Genomic DNA, 19,304 nt, shown 5'->3' on the forward strand with positions numbered 1-19,304 from the left:
GCGCCCGCGCGGCGGCAGCGGCGCCTCCCGATTGGCGGGAGCTGTGCCCGCCTCCGCTGGGGCAGCGGCGCGCGCCGGGCCCCGCTGTCCGCTCGCGGCCCCGCGGCCCGCCCCGCCCGGACCCGCGAGAGCGCCGGAGCGCGCGTGCCAGCGGGCAGCGCGGGGGCCACTCCCGCAGGGAACGGGACAATCCCGCCGGGCTGAGGTACCGCCGCCTCCGAGGTACACACACACACACACAGGAAGGGACAGTTTATTTCCTTACCCTGCAAATCCTGTCTTTTCTGGATCGTCTCTGTTCAGCGTCTGAACACGGGGCGGGTCCCTCACCTCTTTGGCCTAGGATGGCGATTTCCAACAAGTGGCTTTGTTGAAGATTACGATTCCATTCCTCAAGCCCCTGTTTGACAGGTGGAAAGTGGTTCACCTATTTCTGTGTGACCTTTTTATATAATTAGAGCACTGGCTTTCATATGTAACTATATATTATTATATAGAATCGTAGAAACATCGGGTTTGGAAGAGACCTTTAGGATCATCCGGTCCAATAATCCAAATCACCCAGCACCAGATCCAGACACCTCTTAAACACCTCCAAGGATGGTGACTCCATCACCTCCCCAAGCAACCTATTCCAATGCCTGACCATCTGAACAGTGAAAAAAAATTTCTAATATCTAATCTGAATCTCTCCTGTCTCAGTTTAAGGCCATTTCCTCTGGTCCTGTCACTGCAGTCACAGTAGAGACCGGCCCCCACCTCCACTAGAACCTCTGTCCTGGTATTTGTAGAGAGCAATATATACATATATACGTACACTTACATATACATATATATTATATATAATTATACTTCTCATATTACTTTTATACCGTCTTGGTGATATTGGGTTAAGAAAGCAGAATGACACAGAAAAGACATAATCCCTATCCAAAACAGTGGCAGTGTTTCCATCATCCTCCTGTGTCCGTGTTTCTGTTTTGTGATGGACTGTCTGTGTGGAGGAGCTGTTAACTGTGCTGCCAAGGCCAAAAGAACAGGTGTACCTACAGTCTGCATTTGTTTAATGCAATCTGTTGCTTTCCATCACTGAAAGACCTGCAAGACTCTGTGGTTTATGGGGAAATACATAAATAGAGATTTCATTATGCTGTAAATTAGCAAATTGCGTATGGTTTACAAGGCAATTGAATTCTCATTACTACAATCAATACCTTGCATTTATCTTTATTTTAAATTAAGAGTAGTTAGAATAATGATGCAAACTGGAGACTTATGTAGGGGAAAATCAATTTCCAAATCTCAGTGTTAGGGATCATTAAGAAAAGGAAAGCTAACACTCAGCATTTATATCTCTAGAGTATTTCCTAAATCAGAAAAAATTCTTTTCTCTTCTGTCATGCAGTCCTTCACCATGACTTACACGGGCAGTGACCTACAAAATGTAACATCTGCCAATACACAGAGTTCTGGTGAAACATAGCAGAATTCAGCCCCAGACTCAACCTTTGCAGGGTGAGGGAACTGTGGGGCCACGCAGGGTAGATGCCGTAATTATTTGTATATGTTATACTGTTCATCCTTTGGCACCTTTCTATAGATGTTTTGTAAATTTATTACTGGAATTCTTTGTGGAGAGTATAATTAGCAGAACACTGTTTAATGTCATGGTTAATGATTTTCTGGAACATTTGATTAGAAAATTAATCAGGCTATGTGTGTGTATGATAAAGCTGTTTAAATGGACTTCCTAATTGCACTGTGGTACACACTGGCTTGTGCCAATATATCACTTTCAAGGTACTGTGTTGCAATAACAGAGAAACACTGAAGGGAATAATTTATCAGACAGTTTTAGTAAGCCGAAAGTAAATGTTGGTACTTTTGATCTATTATTATTATTTTATACTACCCCTCTTGTGCTCGTTAGGTGTTTCACAGAACAAATACACTCTTGCAACAGCTCAGTTTACCAAGATTAATCATGACAGAGGAAAAAAATCATGAGAAAGAAATGCATCAGTAATACTAAAATTGTGCAGAGATTCTACTTAGTCATAGCATGCATATTGTCTGGGGCATGCAAATAGCTTGGTCATTTTGCATTATTTTTGTTCTGGAATGAGAAGTTTTCAAATATAAAAGTCTGAGACAAAGTGATTGTGTAAAGTTAACCATGGATATTTGCAAAAGTAGTCCTTTAGATTGATGGGTTTATTTATGCTCTTAACATTCTGTTCCATCTCTCTCTCTCTTTTTTTTTTTTTTAATATACTGTGACTCAGGACTTAAAAAACCAAAAGAATAACCTCCTAATATTCCTTGTTCCAGGGAGGCAGTTTTTCAAATACATTCCTGGGCAAAGTATTTCAAAGCTGGCCTTTGACTGTGTTTAGGCAGTTGTCCAGATTTCCTTTGAAGGCACCTAGTTCCTTCCTATGAGAAGAAGATAAGACAATCAATTAACTGTTCTTTCATGAGGTCCAGCCTTTTGAACTGTCACATAAAAATTATGAAGGATTTTGTCAGCAATGTTGTTGTTTTTACAAAGCAAGCATACAAATTTAATACTACCCTATTTAAGTATACTAACAAGGAAAACCTTCTTAGCCACAGCTCCTGTGGCCTGGCAGAGGCAAGCAAATGGCACGTCTTTTCAGGAAAATGGCTTCTTCTTTCTCCCATGAAAAGCCCCAAACAGGCAATTCTAGCCCAAATCCCTCAAACTTGCATGGCTATTTGTAAGTTGTACCAACTGAATATGTATCTTCTACCTTTCCCAACATCTTATTCAAAGGAGTTACAAAAAGATACCTACCTGATTGTTAACTCATAATGCCAATAAAAATTACATTGGAAAAACATGGCTTGTTCTCATCTTATAGAGGCAATTGATGCTTGTTTTATCTGAGAAAATCTTTAACAGTTGTATTTTTATATTGCAACAACACTCATTAATATTTTAAATGTATTGCAATGTAATATCCTTAAATGTAACCTGTGGATAAGATCTTACTTAATTTTCACAGCATGGGTGGTTCACAAAACATATTATTCCATTATTAAGATAATGGGTAGATAAAATCTCAAGTTGTTCATCTAATCTAGCCTATTAAGTTTACTAAGGAACGTGGCTGTTAGCCAGTTTATCATGCTAATAAATGAACAAATTTATGTTACAGTTATGAGAAAATTCATACTCTGTTCTTGAAGAAAATTTGCTTTAGTTTTTTCCCTGTAAAACAAACAGAATTATTTTGGCTTTTTTGCACATAATTTGATTGTCACTTAGTCAGTGTCACTGCCACTTTAGTAGTATATGTCATCTCTACGTTCTGTTTCTAGCAGAGACTACAAAAAATTAAAACCCATAGCTAAAACTATGCCAGAAGATCATGATAATCAGATAACAGAAGGAACTGAAATTTTGCTGACTAATATGGCACTAACCTTAAGTTCTTACAAGGGAAAAATGTATTAGGTGTTTTCTGATATATGGTTATGGTTATGAACTTAGTTGAAAAAAGCTACAGAATTATAAGTCAAATAAAATGTGACAAAAAGGAGTTTTGGTTTTAATAGTTTTCATAAAGGATTGAATTTTTCCTTTGCTTAGGCTCATGATCAAGATAACTTCTGTTTGTTCTGAATCTGTTTAAAGGGATTCTGAGAACTGAGTATAGGCTAAATTCTTGTCATGGGTAACCCAGAATGTTATTGTATTCCGTATCTATCTGTGCCCCAGACTTGCTGCTGTCTTTTTAAGACCCAGTATGGCAAGAACTGGAAGGGCAGTTGGGAGGTTCTGGTCCTTTTACAAGGTTGGGGCACCTGAGCCAATCTGCTCTTTTGCCTGGAAATGTTTGGTGAAGGTAGAGGCTCTGCTTCAGAGGGGGTTGTTTTGGGCAGTCGGCTTTTTTGCTTGTTTGGTTTTCTGTTTGTTTTTCTGGGCTTGCAATAGTAGCCACTCAGAAAAACTGCATTTCGCAATCAAAAACTGTTTCGGAGTGAACTTTGCGAAGTGAGCCAGTTCCTGGGGCTGGGTCACCCCGCGTTGGTGCGGACAGACCGCTTCCCTCTGCCCCTACACACGCGTGGCGGGCAGACAGCAGCACCGACAGCAGCAGAACCCAGTGCGCAGCAGGAGGAGCCAGCGCAGCTGACCCGCACTTCTCATCGGCCACTAGAGCTGCTGCCTAAGCTCCTACCTTCCTGGGAGAGGTCTTTTTGCCACCAGCTCGTCCCTTTTTTTTTCCCAGACTACGCGATCACCGGTGGTGGGCTGTCAGAGACTGGAAAAAGTGATCTATTTCAAGACATTTGGGGAAGCTTAGAATGTGTGGTAGGCGGTGGGTCAGACCCTGCTGTGGTGAGTGGTGCCCTGCCCCCATAGCGCCCCCGCCCCGCAGTGTCCGTCAGTCAGAGCCCCTGAGTGGCCGAGAGACCGTAAGTCCCACCTGGGAGGAGGGCCCAGGATGGGCCAAGGTTTTTAGGAGCCTGATCGCAAGGCAACCCCGTTGTCCTGTAGCCCTTGGAGTTTTACGTTGGCGGCAACCCAGGAGTTGGGAGCTATGTCTGTTTTCCTTTATCTTTCCTATCTTTTCTGTTTTTCTCCCTTTTTTCTTCTAACTCTCTTCTCACAGAACATAACATCGAGTGTTTTTAAAGGTTTTCTGTGTTTTGTGGGCTAAGTATATGCTGTGATAAGTGATGCATTTACTCTTTTGCCAATATTCCTTAATTTCCTGTAGTTTGCCAGTAAACTTTTGTGTGTTTTTTCCCTCTTGAGAATATCTGGTTGGGATTTTCCCCTTTGTGTCTACCCAGAGCAAAAGAACCTTGTTTAAACCCTGGAATTAAGTGACTGGGGTGTAACATGACGCCATTCTCTCTTTGTCTCCCTACACGCGGTCGGCAGTGGGGGTCACCATCTTGGAAGACATTTGGAAACATTTTGGGTGTTTCTTTGTTCCCCTGGGGTTGGTGAGATTTAGCAATTTTCTGTCTAGTGATTTTTCACTGTTATTTTTTGCCTGTTGCTGTCTTGCTTGTTAGTAAATTGTTATTTTTTCACTTATATTTACTCATATTTGTTCCTTATTGGTGGAAAGAGATCTATTGAAATTGAGGGGAGGTAACTCATTTTAGAGAGTGCACTTCTTTAAATTGTCTTAAACCAAGACAATGCTAAAAAAAGGTAATTTTCTTTGGTATTCCCTGGGCTCTTTTTTGGTAACAAGATCATTTTTCTGATGTGGTGCTTTAAGAATGTATCCTTATCTTATGATGCATCTCTTTTAAAGCCCTGCTCTTGCTCTCATCTGACTTGACTGCCCAGCATGCTACGTACAGTTGGAAGTACTCAAAACAATTGTTTGCCATCATTCACTGGCACCCTGGCAGACAAGTAGTGTGTGCTAGTTAATATTTGTATATTGTTTTTAATATTTTAGGTGGAAGCAGAGAGGGACTTATGACAGGACAGATAATTAAAGAAAACACTGTCTTCCCGGGTATGTCAAATTGTCTGTAAAGACAAGCAGCTCTGAGCTATTTGGATCATAGTGTTAGTAAAGCTGAACTCATCAGACCTCTCTTGGCACATATATTTCGTGTTTCTTAAAAGTATCTATTCTAGAGTCTTCTAAAAACAGTTCCTTTCTTCCCTTTCTTATAAAAAAGAAGTACTATGGTTGTATTTCAGAAAAGTATTATGGTCGTATTTCTTGTAATTCTTTTCTGTTACCAGCAGAAATACTTTTGGAAACCAGAATATCCTTGATTTCCATCCCAGTTATTTATTGCTAGGAGTCTTGGACAGTCACATTTGCACAATGGTATCAGTGCTAAGTGTCAATGGAATATGTATTTTGCAACAGTTAGAAAAAATACTTAGATTTTAGAGAAGCACAAAGAACTTCAGGGCTATTCTTCAGGTTTGCATGGCAGTAATTTCCAGGCACTTAAAAAAGATGTAATTAAAGGACTCCAGCTGAAATGGAGTTTCCACTGAGAGTTGTGTCTAAAATACTTCTACACCTTTTTTCGTATTACACGAGAGTTTTTACTGAAGAAAACAACAAAGCAAGATCCTGCTGGTTTTAGCAGATCCTGTAGGTACAGCTGTATAGCTGTCTTTACTCCAGAATGGACAGACAACTGAGGCATCCCTGAGGACAGTGTATGTTACAATCCTGTTTTCGATATATCAGTCATATCTTTTTGAAATTTCAAACAAAATTTTACATGCAATGGATTAATTTTGTCTCTTTTCTAGTTAGAATTTAAGTTAAGGACTTTCAGAAGTAGTTGTGGTCTAAATAGCACCATTCTCCTTCTTGAAGCTTTCAGAGTCACTCTGTAAAGGATGAAGATTTAAGAAGTAGGAAAGTAGTTTGCTTCATCTATTTATTGTGGATTACGTGTTGCTAATAATTTCTCACAAAATATTTTAGGCTAGCCTCTAATTCAGCTGAGGAAATCTAATATACCTCCTTCAAGATACTGCCTAGATGAGAAAAAATCAGTAAAGAAGTCCATTACACAGTTCATCAAATTGATCTTTATGAGGGTATTTGAGATGTGATTTGTGGCACTATTTAGGATACATTGCATACTACATTATTGTAAAGTTCAGGTTTGTAACTTAATTATGGGCCAAATTATCTTCAGTTCTAACTTTAGTTGAAGTGACTAGGCCAAGCCTGGCAGGTGATATAAATTGTAAATGGTCTGAGTGTCATGGGGCACAATAAAGGCTGTGTTACGTAATTTTATACTTCGTGTGGGATTTTCAGAGCCGCCTAAAGAATTAAATGAGCTGTTCAAACCTTGTCTGTTCTACTGTTACACTATTGAGCGTTCCTAGTAAAATTATTGCAAACAGTTAATTTTGCCCAAGAGAAAATAAATATGTTTTCAAAGGATAAAATCATGCTGAAGTTTTTTTTGTTAATATAAGGTTCCATAGGAGTGTGATCAAGCTTAGTGATTTTTTCAGGGCATTCTCTGCAAAGATTTTAAGCCTTCTGTCAGAATTCTGAGATGTAATTATCTTCCATTACTTTCTGATAACTCTCCAAATTCCTCATAGCTTTCCTTTTTTAATATACTTCTGTATTTTTTTTATGATTCACTTTCCAAATTTCCTTCTAAGTTTCTGTCTTTCATATTTCCTTGTGATAATTTTTATTACTTTCTACTAGCGCATGATACAGTTTGCTTTCAGAAATCCCTTATTTTCTTTTGACAGATGTATCATTTTAAGAGAGAGAGGGAGGGAAAAAGAGAGATAAACACGTATATGTATGTGCATATATAATGCTTTTTATGAGTCGCTTATGTATTGTGAAGTCTCAAAATTGACTATAATTTGTTTATATAGCTTTTATTTCTCTTTGGCTGATTTTCTTATTCTAATCCATCTTTAAGTTTCTCAGTCTAATTTTTCCTCTTTGAAGAGTAATGGATATAATCATATTATGCTTACTGCAACTTAATATTCAGATACAGTAAGTACGTACATGTAGATTAAGAAAAATGCTTCCTCTTGTTCTAAAAAAACAATCTATATCATTTGGGGAAATTTCTGAAATACATTCAATATGAAACATAAACAGCAATTTTATGGGTAGCAGACGTCACTCTCTTGCTATCCAAACATCATGTTATGTTTTGATCCTCTGTTCCTTGGCAAGTTTCAACAGACAACCTGATTTTTAATGTCTCTTTAACACGCATAGTCGTAAATTTCTACAGAGTGCAATGCACTGCCTTTCTTATGTTAAATAGTAGCTTCATCTCTTGTCATAGGAAGATCAAAAGCGTAATTGGAGGGTGTACTCTGCATCACAAGTACTCTTCCAGTGCAGCACAGCTAAGCTTAGGGTTTTTTCTAGGAAGTTCCTTAAGTGGCAGTTTTATGACAGTGTGAATCAGAACGAAGTTCATAAGTTTCCGTCTTCCTTGACCTATGTTATAATAAATGAAAGCTGTTGGTTAAGGAAAATGAATGCTTTCACTTATTTTTACAACGTATTTCTGCAGAAACGGAGAGATGATTATGTTGGATTGTGATACAGAGGTTATCCTGTAGGACCTAGAGATGCAATTAGCTCTCAGGTATGTGTTTGAGGGGAGGGAGGCAAGTGTAAGAAATTGTATCGTAACAATTACAGGATTTCTCCTCAGCTGGCCATAGGCAATAGAGTCTCAAGATGGCTTTGGTTCATTGTATGACAATCTAACCAGAATGGAGACTTATTAAACCAAGGTGTATTTGCAAGAAAAGTAGAGGCCAGTTGACAGTTTCTGTTACCTTATAAATGGAAAATTTAGGGAGAGCAGAATCTCAGCCTCTGTTTAAGTGTCAGGGCACGGTGAGCACCAGCTTTCCCTAAGGGATGTGGTGCTGAGGAAGATACCATGGCCATCAGGACAAGGGTCCTGCTAGCCAGGGCCCATCCCACTGACCGCAACCGAGGCAAGAAAGACCAGTCCAGAGGTGATAGTCAGGTTTTACCAATAGTCCAGACTGTCAGGTGACTTTGTGATGATGAAGCAGGTCTGAAGAAGTCAGGCCAAAGGTCAGGGTCAGGAACAGTTCCTGAAGAAGGGTCTAGTGATGATTGGGTGTATCCACAGTGATGAGGAGTGAGTGAGATCAAGAGGGTTCATGTCGGCGATTGAATCACAGACCCAGACCAGCAGGGAATCTGAATCATTTATTCAAAGGAATGAGTTGATTTTATACACTTTTCCAAGGCACAGTATTTCCTTACATGGTGATCCTCACTACATGACCTATCCCGTGTTGCCACATCAGCAGCACACTTCCTTCTGTGGGATGATCACTCGCTGTTCACCCGTCTGTCAGCTCCCAGCCAGCTCCTCTCCATAGGGGTCTGCCCTGTGACACCTCCTCCCCCCAGGGTCTGGTGGAGACAAGCCTCTGTGTGCTGCCATGTGCCTCTGCAGGCAGGTTTTACAGCTCACAACCCAATCTTACTTCTCCCCATAGGTTCATATCAGGCAGAGTGAAAGGCTGTCTTCTTTTCCATGGTGTGATGTTGCTGCTGTCTGTGGGGACAGTGAGAAAAATGACACAGAAGTCCAAGTCCAGGATAAATGGGATTATTTAATTAATTACAGACTCGTTTATATAGCTTTGTTCACAAGAGTGATATAATATTATTGGGTGCTTGACTATACACCTCCCAGTGTGATTGGCTGAATGCTATGACACCCATTTCAAAATACTTTCTTCAGTGTGGAAAACAAGACTGTGCATAACAAGTTTGCACCTGTGAGATAAAGTCTTGGTGTAGAAAACCCTCTACACTGTTGACAGCTAGCTTGCGTGAGAAAGGAGACTTTCACAAGCTGCTGTAAAAAATAGGAAAATTTCTCTGCCAGCTTTTTTAGCATCTACAGTGTGATACAGGAATCCATCATGTGTGTGCATCCCATGAATAACCTCATGAGGCTCAAGAGCTTTGTTTGGTACTTTTACAACCACCATTAACCTGAGAGAAAAAAAATTCCAAAAGTATTTTGCGTGTGCCTATTAGTCTCTGAAAAGTAATGTAGTTCCTTATCCCCATCCATCTACAAAACTATATTCATTTTCATTCATGAGTTCATTTCCCCTTGTATTGAAAAGTCATGCTGGTACCAATGAAGAGGAAATCTCCTCCAAGAAGTTACGATAGCCTTTGACAAGATTTTAAAGTCAAGCAGGAAGTCAGCAAGAAGTCAATCATATACCCCACTAAGTGCTCATAAAATTGTTATTTGCTACATGTTTTGTGAGCTTCAAATCCGGACATTGGACAGATGCAGGTTTTCCATCTAGAAAAGCACCAACAAAGACCTCTTTTTGTCCATTGAAAGAGAGGGAATATGAAGATCTGCACAGGCTTACAGGATGCTGGGAGATTAATAAAGGCAGCCAAGCTGTGATAATCCAGCTACAGCATTTGGGTGGATGATACATACTTTAAAACAGCTTTCTTTGTGTGAACTACAGCATGGAAAAAGGAAGAATGTTGCCCTGAAGGTGGTTCAAAGTATACATGATTAAAAGCGGTGTAGCAGTCAACTCTTTTTCACTCTTTGCAGGAAATGAGCACCAAGAAAGATTATTTTGGAAAGAACAGAATGCACAGGAGCAAGAGCAGGGCAAAGAGCTCATCAGCAAAAGCACCAGGCAGGCTTATGTGTGGAATGTTGCTGAGAACTGGGCGTCGGAATGTACCTATCCCAAATAAACTGCATTGCTTAGGCATATCATGAGCTTGACTCACCCACCCTCCCCTTCCCCAGCAACGGTGTTACTCATTCTAAGACTCCTTGTCTCTGTAATGGTCACTCCAAGTCCTGCTTAGGTGGTGTGACTTTCCTGTAGCTCTTCATGTTACAAGTAATTAATGATGCTGGGAACAAGTGACAATATAACTGAAATGAGAAAGTATTTACAAGTACTATGGTTCTGTAAAATAAAATATGTGGGAGTTTTGTAGCATTTATGTGTGGGGGAGGTCCATACTCTCTGGCTAAGGACAATCTAATCACTAAAGAACTAAGATAGGCTCTTTCTATGATTAAGGAGTTAGCACTTAACTGAAGTTGTCACTTTTATCTAGGGAAGAAAAACTAACATCTGCAAAAGGCAGTTCATCCACTCTTAAAATATGAATTTAAAACAAATGGAAAGAAGAACCTCTGGAGATCCTTCTTATGTCTTCGCTGACTATAGAAGATGCTTTGATACCTGGTCTAGGCCAGAAGAGTACATTTAAATGCTGAAGGCAGGTGAGGTAAATCTCATTCTTTCAAACTGTTCTGGGGATTTCAGCAATTTTCAGTCAATAAATTCACTTCCTTTCAATAGATGTTATTATACATATTCATATTAATTCTGAATCACAGATATATTTAAATAGCAATGTTAATGACTCCTTGGAATTAACAATAAAATTCTCTTGTGATCCTGAGAGAATAACATTTTGAATAATCACACTTTCAAGGTAATCTGTATGTCTTTGAAAATAGTTTTTGATAGTCTGAAAACTGAAGACAGATTTTTTTTTTTCCCTTAAAGGTTTAATGACTAGTTCCCTTACTCCTTTTGCTGCAGGCTGTTATCATTATGGATATTAAACTACTTCAAAAACTGTGGGAAGTGTTAAGTTGCAAATATACATTCCTGTTGTACAGAATTACTTGGGTGGTGATTAAAAGAATTAATGCTGCTAGTAACCTAAGTGTTCTAACACATTTTCTTGGCAAAATCTTTTCCAGCTTTCTGTTTAGTCTTTTTTTTTCCCTCTTTTCTGCTACAATATATTGGAGGTTTTTTCTCACTTGCAGAACTTCACATTCAACCTTGGAAACTTTTGTAATATGAAGAAATTAACTCTCTAATCAGTATATGACAGCAGTCCTATCATTAATTTGTTAGCTTTCTAAACAGGTACCTTTGTGCCTTCTCACCAGATGGCATTCAGTCTATGAAGAAGTCATATGTAAGCATCCACAAACAACTTAATTGCTATTTTTTAAATCTTTCTTTAGAATTCTCCTTTGCCAATCTGCCCACAGAAATGAAGAATTAAATGCAGCATTTCTCACTGTTGGGTGTTGTTCCTGATTTAGTCTGTATCTCCTGTCTCTCTTCTACAGAGACAGCAAGCTTTTGGGGCATTGCTTTTTTTTCATTCAAAACAGCTCTGGCATTTTACAATAATAAACATCTTGATTAATACACAGAGCTGCTTGATACTTATGTTAACATGTGAAGACTAGAACACCTAAACTCTATTTTCTAGACTTTCTTTTTTACTTTCTGCCTGTGTTTACATGAGAAAATTTGCCAGAACAGATATATCAGAAAAAACACTGCTTGCTTTCCGTACCTAACTTTCCACTCTTTGAATAGTACTAGAAGTAACTAAGTACCTGTTGTCATTTCTAAACATTCACCATATTTAGTAAATAATCCATACTTTATAAATGACATTGTTCTATAGAGTTTTCGGACTTGTGGTATTTTCTAGCTTTGAACTGTACATGTGCACAATCTCATAATCGAATGTTTTATCCCTATGTCTATTAGTATGGCTTGTGAGAGGGAGGTGGGGATGGATGTAATTGTCAATTTATGTTTTAGGTGGCATAGAGGAAAATTATCTGTGTATCTAGAACCAAAGTTGCATTGTATAACCATTTCTTTTATACTGGGAGTTTATACAAGCCGTATTAATTCAGATTCAATCTTACGTAAATCATGGCTTTGCAATCACTTAGGAGTTGTATCATGTTAATCTACAGTGACAGTGTGCAACAGAGTCTAGAAGGTTGTTTGATTTCACACTCTGTAAATGACAGTTCTTGATTTTTCTGTAATATTTTGGATCAGAGACAAAACCTTGTGTCAGTAACTGCATATTAGCTGGACGGTTACAGCTGAAATGCAGAACTCTTGTGGTTGGGTGATATGATCAACATTCATCACAAGCTAATAATGGTGATTCTGAACATCTTAATTGGAGATCACACAAATCTGTGCAGTGTGAAATAAGATGTCTGGGCAATTGCAAAGATTTTGACTGGTCCTTGCGCTGATAGCCTGCAGAAGATTTTAATATTCTGAAGTCACACCAGATGGGCGATCTGCTGCAGTATATACCTTGGATCAGTTTTAAGCTGCAAGGGTTCTGTATCTGATGTCACCCCAAGGGGAAAATAATAAACGGCTGCGCTAATGACATTTTTTAATCTCTCTACTCTTGATTTACCTAGGCTTTAACTGATGCAATAGTCAGTTTAGGAAAATATATAAGAATCTGTTAGTGATGCAGAAGCCAAATGTATAAAATGTCAGGAAAGAAGAGACATCTGATAAAAACCCTGATTGAAATCGGAAACTGGATTACACAGCTGAAGATTCAGAAATAATACATAAAAGCATGACATAGCTAGCATTTCCTGAGAACTGAAATCAGGATGACCAATTTATGCTTAAGGAGCCTACAATGCTCTGAAACTACAGACTTGAAGGACAAGAAAGATGATAGGCATATGATAGAGACATGCATGGGTTGAAATTTTGATACAGACCTGCTCATATTCTGGTAACCAGGACAGTGACTAACATACTGAGTAAGAAGCAAAATTGACCCCACTCTGCAGAAGATACAAGTGATGACATAGAAAAAGATTGTGCCAGTCCCATCACTGGTTCCCATTAGTCCATCGGTACAGCAATATATGAAGTTCTCTAGAGTCATGGGACATTCAGTTTGTCCTTTTAACTTTTCTAGGGAGTTGTGCTATATCAAAACCTGACACTGGGACAAGCTGGGAATTGCCCCTTGGTAGTTAAAGGATATTTAATATACAGTGGGTTAGGGGACTAAGCTCCTAACATTTTTCAAAGTCAGGACAAGATGCTGAGAAAGCTTGATACCACTTGAAATTTTTAAGAAAAGTTCTTTCAAATTCCATCTCTGTCATTAAAAACATTTTTGGCTGGACTTTCCTTCTTTGAGAATCGGAGAAGACAGGATAGAAGGAAGTTACGTGGGACTCTAGTCCAGCACTCCAGCACATTATAGGATAACTTATACTTGACTTGCCATAAATGAGCTGAAAAGCCAGATAGGTGGACTGATTTGTTCTGAAAGTGTGATTTGCTGAAAAATATGCTGCCTTTGTTTGAAAGGCCACAAATAATCCAATTACATTAATTCTGAAGAAGACTGCTTCCTAATGTTTAACTTGAAGACAACATATCCAAATTGGATTATGATAGACATAGCTGCCTCATACCTGAGGCCTGCTCAAGAACAAGTGATGTCATGCACTGCTCACCTCTGAAGTACTGATTAATGAACAAAGCCCTTCCCAGAAACAAGGGTCTAAATGTCTCAATTCCCAAGAGAGTTTGCATTTTTTTCATTGAGATGCGCAGTACAATACAGTGAATTAAAGTAATTTTCAGTTCTGTAGCTGAATGTCATTCCCTTTAAATGAGATACTGGCAGTTAGATGGCTGTGATTGCTGCCAGCTGTCAATACCCCCAAGGAAAGCCGAGATACTTCTACGGTGGAAGATGAACAAGAAGCCTGCTGATCAAACACATGACAAGTTGTGTCAGAGGATTAGCGAGTTAAATAAAATAGATGTGTGTTTACACTCTTCTAGTCATAAACAAGCTGTCTGTGAGTTTTCTTTTTTTCCTTGCAGAGAACACTTCATACTCCAGTGTATTAACTGGTGTTTGTAGCTTCTGTTGTTGCATTATGGAATACATGTCTCTAGATAGAATGGAAAGGAGCTAAACCAGCCATTTTCCTGTTGTCCAAATGTCTGTTTGTTTTGCTTGGATAAGTACCCTTTAAATATACAACAGGAGTAAAAGTGATTCACTCGTTACTGTTACTTGTTGTAGTAAATGGATATATATAAAATTTCAAAACTAGGCACTCAAAATTTGAAATATGCAGTAAATTCATGAATCAAATACCTGCTGTGCAGTACAAGTCAGGTATTAGTGTTGCACACAGTCTGTTACCTTCTCTTAGTTTCTGTATGCGTAATTTAGACATACACACCAGATTATGCCTAATTTTGTAAAAGGTAGTCCATATGTTTTGTGAGCCCTCTTCTGTTTCTTCTTACTACACCTGCTTACTCCTAGTGTTCAGCAGAAAATTAGCTGAAAGCAGTAAAAAAGGAAGTGAAGACTACCAATGCAGTTTAAAAAGTCTAAGAACAATCTTAAAAAGTTTAAATCTGTCTTTACATCTATGCACTGTCAGGTGGCTGAGACTATGAAGTGGTTTTTTGGGTTGGTTTGTTCTCTTTTACAGCCTTCAATGTCAGCCAAGTGACATGTTTTAAAAGTCTGTGGAGCTGATTAGTGTTGGGTGTAGGTGTATAATCTTAACAGAGGTACCTCCTGGGAGGACATGTCCAACCTTAACACTCAATAAAGAAACAAATAATATTTAATTATATTACATGGTAAGGAAATGAGAAGTTTTATTCCTCAAAGAGAAAAAAATTTTTTTTTTCCTTGACAGAGGGCTAGGTTGAATGGAAATTATCATAAATCCATATGGGAATATATCTGAGTACTGCATGAACACCAAGGTGTCTAAAGTCTGCAGAAATTCTTAATAAATCTCATTGTGCCTTCTGAGACACCAGCCACTGTAAAGATTTTTTTGTCTGAGTTTATTAAAAGCTTCTGAGACACTTTTAATGACAGGTAGTCATTATGTAGCAGCCGCAGTGGGGAGTCCTGTAGTGTTTTACATCTTATTTGTCAATTGTCTTCCTATTTGGAGAGACATACTGGCTAAGTAAGGAGGCTAATCACCAAGGCCCCCTGTCCTTTCATGAGGCAGTTCTTAAAACTCTTTCAAGAGGAAGAGAAATCCTAGACAACTCACAAACTGAAAAGCAGAGACCAGACTGAACAGTCAGCCAACAGCAGTCATGAGAAGGGAGTTACAGAAGGGTTAAGAGCCAGGCCTATCATGTGTGTATCTGAAGGGAGGGCGTCAGGAGGATGGAGCCAGGCTCTTCTCAGTGGTGCCAGGCAACAGGACAAGAGGCAATGAGCAGAAAGTTCCACTTGAATATGAATTCAAACCTTTTTTAATGTGCAGGTGACTGAGCACTGGAAAAGATTGCCCAGAGAGGCTGGGGAGTCTCCATCATGGAGAAAGTCAAGAATCATCTAGACACAATCCTGAGTAACAAGCTCTAGGGGACCCTGCCTGAACAGGAAGGTTGGACTAGATGACCTCCAGTGGGCCCCTTCCAACCCCAACCGTTCTATGATTCTGTGATTTTGTGTGATCTCATCTTCTTCAGAGGCAGGTGGTCTGTGTGATTTTCTCGGTAATCCTAGTTTAGGCTTAGCTTTGTGCATAGACCAAGGCTTCATAGACTAAGAATAGAAGTTCTTAGAAGTATTTTGTTTTCTTAGTTTTTCTAAATGTGAAGGCTGTGAATACATTACTGGAGTGGGATATAGGACCCAATTCAGTTTTTGCTCAGATACAGATCCACGGTGACTCTAAAAAAGCAAGTGGAGGCTGTAAAAACCAGTCACAAAGGCTGTGTTTACACCTCTGTAGTGTGGTTCATTTTAATATCATTCCTAGCTTTCTAGGTAAGGGAATAACTGAAATGTGCTGTGTCTGTCCTCCCCCAAAGCACATTCCTTTTCTTTGAGTACCAGTGGTAGGTGAAGGGTTGGTCTGTGTGTGCAGTCTAGCTGTGATAGTCAGTGAATGCCTGGACCAGGGAAGGCTTCTCGTTGTAGACATAGCTGATGAAATGCCTCTAAAAATTAATGACACATAACATAAATTGCCTTCTGAACATCATGACGGTTGATTCCCTTTTACCTCTGTGATGTCCTGCTAATGTGGGCACCTGACGGAGGCTGGGTAAAAGGAATTCCCTCCTCTTTTCTGCTATGAACCTCTTTAGTGAGGTGCCTTTTTTAATCTTCCTTTTGCTTTGAAGGGAGCTTTTGTTCGGTATATTCATCAAGATACTACCTTTTTTTTTTTGTAGGCCTTATTATTTAAATGTCTGACAACATCAAAACTTGAGTGCACTGATCTTTAGAACAGCACAGTGATGTAGGAGGGCTCACCACTGCCTTGGAGAAAAGGAACTGAGGACTAAAGTAGCTCAAATGATTTCTCAGCAGCCACACACTCAATTTGTGGGTAAGTAAAGACTCCAGTTCTAAGTGCCATACCTGCCCCAAACCACATGTGCATGCGGAGGGTATGCATGTGTAGTCACCAGCTGGGGAGTAGGAGGCCCTGGGTCCAGGCAGGGTTATCAGGTGGGCAGAAGGTCTGTGCTGGTATTTGGGGGAACCTGTGAGTGTGGGATGCCCATGGGACAAGTGTGTGAGTTCTTCATGTGTGCAGTGAGGATCCAGTGGGACCAGCCAGTCAGTCAGGGACCTGTGGGATGAATAAGGGGGATGCGATGTGGGAAGGGGTGCCAGGTGGGCAGAAGGGCCATGCAAGTCCTCAGGGGATCCATAAATGTGTGTTTGCTTGTGCACAGCCGAGGAAGTGTTTGACGAGCGGACAGTGAAGGGGGTTGAGAACTGGCTGAGTGGTGGCTCTCAGAGCGCTGTGATCAGCGACAGAGCCTGGCTGAAGGCCTGTAGTTTAGCAGCGGTCAGTACTGGGTCCAGGCTTGTTCAACTTATTCATCAAAGACTTGGATGAAGGGACAGAGCACACCCTCAGCAAGTTTGCAGATGATACAGAACTGGGAGGAGTGGCTGACAGACCAGAAAGCTGTTCTGCCATTCAGTGGGACCTGGAGTGGAGAGTTGGGCAGAGAAGAACTCAATGAAGTCCAGCAAAGGTAAGTGCAGGGTCCTGCCCATGGAGAGGAATTACCCCATGCCCCAGTACCAGCTGGGGGCTGATCTTCTGGAAGGCAGCTCTGTGGAGAAGGACCTGGGGGTCCTGGTGGACAACAAGCTGTCCATGAGCCAGCAGTGTGTCCTGGGGGCCAAGAAGGCTGATTGTATCCTGGGCTGCATTAGGAAGAACGTTGCCAGCAGGCCAAGGGAGGTGATCCTGCCTCTCTACACAGCCCTGGTGAGGCCACATGTGGAGTGCTGTGTCCAGTTCTGGGCTCCTCAGTACAAGAGAGACTGGAGAGGGTCCAGCAATGGAGGTTAACATGGTTCAGGGCCTGGAGCATCTGTCTTATGAGGAAAGGCTGAAGGAGCTGGTGCTGTTTAGCCTGGAGAAGAGATGACAGAGGGCAGATCTTATCAATGTATATAAATATTTTAAGGAAGGGTGTAAGGAGGAAAGAGCCAAGCTCTTCTGGGTGGTTCCCAGCAACAGAACAAGGAGCAACAGAAAGAAACTATAACACAGAAAGTTCCATCTGAATATGAGGAAAAACTTCTTCACTGTGAGGGTGATGGAGCACTGGAACACGGTGCCCAGAGAGGTTGTGGGGTTCTCCTTCCCCAGAGATATTCAAAAACTGCCTGGACATGATCCTCTACAACCTGCTGTAAGGTGAACCTGCTTTAGTGGGGGCTTGGATTAGATGATTTCCAGATGTCCCTTCCAACCCTAACCATTCTGTGATTCCAAGAACCTGTTGTGTGTCCTGCACTAGTGACATTCTGCCTCTGCCTCTGTCTGGTGTGAGTCCTGAATGTGGGAGCCGCTGGGGGCAGTACCTTGTCTGTGGCTCTCTGTGTGACTGGCTGTGTTGGTGTCCTCTGTGAATGTGTGTGTCCACATGAGTGTGTGTCTGTGTGTCTCTGGGATATGTACTCGGCTTTGCTGCTGGTTGAACCTGCAAAGAGGAAGGCATCAGCCTTGTCCCTCAGCCTGGACAGAGACCCTGGGTCCCCTGGGCTGGGCTCCAGTGGCCAGGCAGGAGGAATCCCCAGGCCTGGAGCTGCTGGAGCTGGTGAACACTTGTAACAGCTTAACATTATGTCTATGTTACACTGCTTTAGCTGGATACTCCCCAAAATTAACATTTTTTTTTTCCTCACACTGTCCTTTAAAGTTACAAAGGTATTATACTTATGGAGACATAGACTACCAAGATTAAGAGGTGTATTTTCAGTGACTAGTCTTTTTAGGTTCTTCCACTTAAAGGAAAAAAAAGTTCATCATAAATTACTTTCAGTGGGTTTGAATCTTGTCATAATGTTGTAGTTAATAAAGCTGGAAACCCTCTAGGGCACATAAGGGCCTTAGTGCCCTGTAAATAAGGAATTAAGAAATGAGGGATGAAAAATTATTTGACATTTTTAAAAAGTTTGGCTTCTGATGTGGTTAATATCACATAGCAGATGTAACATGCCACAGAGGTCACAGCTTACTGCCTGAGGTGAGCTAACTGAGCAGAAACCACAAGGAGAGATTATACCCACAGAAACAGTTTATTACAAGAGAGCTGAAGGGCATTGGCTGTGAATAAGCTAGAGAAATTTATGCTGTAGTTTAACCATCACTTTAAACTCCTGAAGCTGACAAAGAGACATTTGGCCTTCCCTGGATTACTTTTCCTGCTGCTGTGCCCACATAAACAGCTGTGCTGGACAAAGAGAGGTGAGGGCAGAGGAGAAAGGAAAAGAAATATTCCATTTTTAACTTGGACAAGTTTTTCTGCCTAGTTTACTGCCTTCTATGTTGGCACAAGTGAGGAGTTAATATAAGGATGGAAATGAATGGCTGAGCAAGGGAACCATAATGGATCTCTTTATTTAGCT

General features: G+C 40.4%; 1 long non-coding RNA gene across 1 annotated transcript in view; it reads left to right on the forward strand.

The window, feature by feature from the left end:
- Positions 1-9,740: 9,740 nt before the first annotated feature.
- The window catches only part of LOC120411644, a 45,084-nt gene continuing 35,520 nt past the window's right edge, over positions 9,741-19,304 (forward strand). The window contains exons 1-2 of the long non-coding RNA XR_005604101.1: positions 9,741-10,812; positions 16,598-16,755. This is a non-coding gene — a long non-coding RNA (uncharacterized LOC120411644). The remainder of the gene's footprint in view (positions 10,813-16,597; positions 16,756-19,304) is intronic.

The sequence above is a fragment of the Corvus cornix genome, chromosome 1 (assembly GCF_000738735.6).
Source record: "Corvus cornix cornix isolate S_Up_H32 chromosome 1, ASM73873v5, whole genome shotgun sequence".
NCBI lineage: Eukaryota > Metazoa > Chordata > Aves > Passeriformes > Corvidae > Corvus > Corvus cornix.